The sequence below is a fragment of the Colobus angolensis genome, unplaced genomic scaffold, assembly GCF_000951035.1.
Source record: "Colobus angolensis palliatus isolate OR3802 unplaced genomic scaffold, Cang.pa_1.0 Scaffold5, whole genome shotgun sequence".
In the NCBI taxonomy this organism is placed as follows: Eukaryota; Metazoa; Chordata; class Mammalia; order Primates; family Cercopithecidae; genus Colobus; species Colobus angolensis.
The window spans coordinates 28721580-28724733 of record NW_012118487.1 but is presented as its reverse complement, the minus strand read 5'-3'; positions in this window follow the sequence as shown (position 1 = coordinate 28724733).

The window sequence follows — 3154 nt, the reverse complement described above, 5'->3', positions numbered from 1 at the left end:
GCTGAGGCAGGAGAATGGCGTGAACCTGGGAGGCAGAGCTTGCAGTGAGCTGAGATTGTGCCACTGCACTTCAGCCCAGAGTGAGACTCCGTCTCAAAAAAAAAAAAAAAAAAAAGTGAGTTAAAAAAATTGAAATATAGTATCATAAAATGCCAATAATTGAAATAAGGAAGAATTTGATAGCATTTCAGTGTTTCTAATCTTCATTCATATCTGATCCCCATCCTGTTTTTGTGTAGCTATGAGGAATTGAAGAGCAAGCTTTAGGGCAAGCATTTTCTATGTGTCTGTTGCTTGGATTTGGGATACCACAAGCTTCATTTACAATCAGTGTGCTGAGAGACCCAAAAGTTATTTATTCCCATATGTGAACCTCCTAACCTAATCGTCACCTGAGACTTAAGTTGGAATGGGTGAGAATTCCTATTTTGATTCTGTTTTCTCTCGTGTGGTTTAAATCTACATCCCATAGTTAGAGAAAACTCTGTGGGAGGCAACATACTAAAATCATTTCATTTTAAATGCCCTTGTTCCTACTTTACATATTCTGCGATGGTTGGGGTTTTTTTTTTTCTTGTAGTTATAAGTTCATATCTTTAATTTTAATTGTATTCATAGAATACTCGTTTTGAGTTTAGTATATTTCCTTCATATAACCTAGTGGTTATAATCTTGGGCTCTGGTGTCAAATAAACTGCTTTGTGGCCTTGGGCAGGTTACTTCACCTTAGTCTGAGGCTTTTTGGATTTCACAGCCTTAAAATTTCACAGCACTGGGCATTGACATTTGTTCGTCACCTATTTATTATACCAAGTAAGCATGGTTAAAATACACATACACTTGCTATCCACTAGCCTCATTTAAGAAAGGATATTTTACTGTCATAAAAATAGGAAGGTCATAGTTTCAGAATAAACAAATACAGCTTTGTTTTGCTATATTCTGGTTTTTTTTCAAGGATTGATGAAATTTTCACCATGGGTGGGTATTGTAATATTACCAATCTCCTATAATTGTGAATATTAAATACATTAATGCAGGAGTACCCAACCCCTGGACCACAGACTGATAGCAGTCCATGGCCTGTTAGGAACCAGGCCACACAGCAGGAAGTGAGTGGTAGGTGAGAGAGTGAAGCTTCATCTGGTGTTACTGCCTGAGCTCCGCCTCCTGTCAGATTAGCAGCAGCATTAGATTCCCATGGGAGCACAAACCCTATTGTGAGCCGTATATGCAAGGGATCTAGGTTGTGCACTCCTCATGAGAATCTAATGCTTGATGATTTGTCACTGTTTCCCATCACCCCCTAGTTGCAGGAAAACAAGCTCAGGGCTCATGCTGATTCTACATTATGGTAAGTTGTATAATTATTTCATTATATATTACAATGTAATACAGAAATAAAGTGCACAATAAATATAATGTGCTTGAATCATCCTGAACCCCCCCCGCCCCGCCCCGCCCAACTCTGTGGAAAAATTGTCTTCCATGAAACTGGTCCCTGGTGCTAGAAGGGTTGGGGACCTCTGCATTAATGTATATTAAAGTTCTTTTTTTTTTTTTTTGAGACGAAGTTATGCTCTTGTTGCCCAGACTGGAGCGCAGTGGTGCAGTCTCAGCTCACCACAACCCCTGCCTCCCAGGTTCAAGTGATTCTCCTGCCTCAGTCTCCCAAGTTGCTGGGATTACAGGTGCCCGCCTCCACGCCTGGCTAATTTTTGTATATTTTGTAGAGACGGGATTTTACCGTGTTGACCAGGCTGGTCTTGGACTTCTGACCTCAGGTGATCCACCCTCCTTGTCCTCCCAAAGTGTTGGGATTACAGGCGTGAACCACCACGCCTGGCCCTAGTAAAGTTCTTAACACAATCTCTGGCATTGAATATTTACTCTTCTTATTACTATTTTTCAGTAGTTGATATTCGTTACTCTTTTACTTTTTCCCATAGATAACTTTTCATCGTTAGTTTAATGACTAATTCACCAAAGTGATTTTAATATGTTGATTTGATAGACTTGATTTATAGCACAGATTGTGTTAGGTTTGCAGGTTGCCAAGAACTGCACATACAGGGGTTAACTCCAGGCTTATTTTTTTTTATGCAAGAAAAAATCTAAAGGTAGACAGTGCAGGGTTGGGTTGGTGCAGATGCTTAAGGATGTCATTTAAAGAAACTGGCTGAGTCTTCTGTTTAGCAAGCAATTTTAGTCTTCAAAGTCACAAAATGGTAGTTGCCTCAACAAGCAAGAAAGGAGAGGGGTGGGTGTTAAATCCTTTCCTTGGTGTTTTATCTTTCTGTTTTGAAGGAAAGCCCTCTCTAGAGACTTATTGGCTAAGACTGTGTCACATGGCTACTCTTGGCTGCAAAAGAGGCTGGAAATTTGAGTGTTTTGCTTTTAAGCCTCAATAGTATAGAAAGGCAGGAAAGAAAGACATGAAGATTAATGGGTGCTGTGAGCTGATGTATTTCTCCAATTTACTTTGCATAGAAAATAGATGATTGTAATAAGCTTATGCAGTGATTCTCAGGAGACTTCTTTGAAAGTCTTATTGAATTATAGAGTTATATTACTGTAGCTACAGTTATGGCATGCAGATACATTCAACTTCTTGGTTCACTTATTAGGCATATGATTATTAATTTTTTGAATCTCAGTCTCATTTACAAATAGGGATAAAAATACTAGTGAGCGAGCATTATGTGTAAATATTATAAAACTATGTAATGTTAAATATTATCATTTCTATGGTAGATGAGTTCTAAACATCGCATCTATTGATTTGAAGATATTGGCGTATGCTATTTTCTAAATTGGTTCCTTTTGTTTCAGATTTACTCTATTTAAAAAATTCCAGAAATGTATTTCATTTTTTTGGGTGCTCCCAAAAAGGTCAAAAGTGTGTATTGATATATCTACTTGTAGTAATATTTTGTCATTTTTCTAGGACTTCAGTGTTTCATTTGTCGTCATTCCCAAAAGCTGAATCATCACTTCTTTTTTGTTTGTTTATTGAGTCAGAGTCTCTGTTGTCCAGGCTGGAGTGCAGTAGTGCAATCTCAGCTCACTTCAGCCTCTGCCTCCTGGGTTCAGGTGATTCTCGTGTCTCAGCCTCCTGAGTAGCTGGAATTACAGGTGTGTGCCACCACACCTG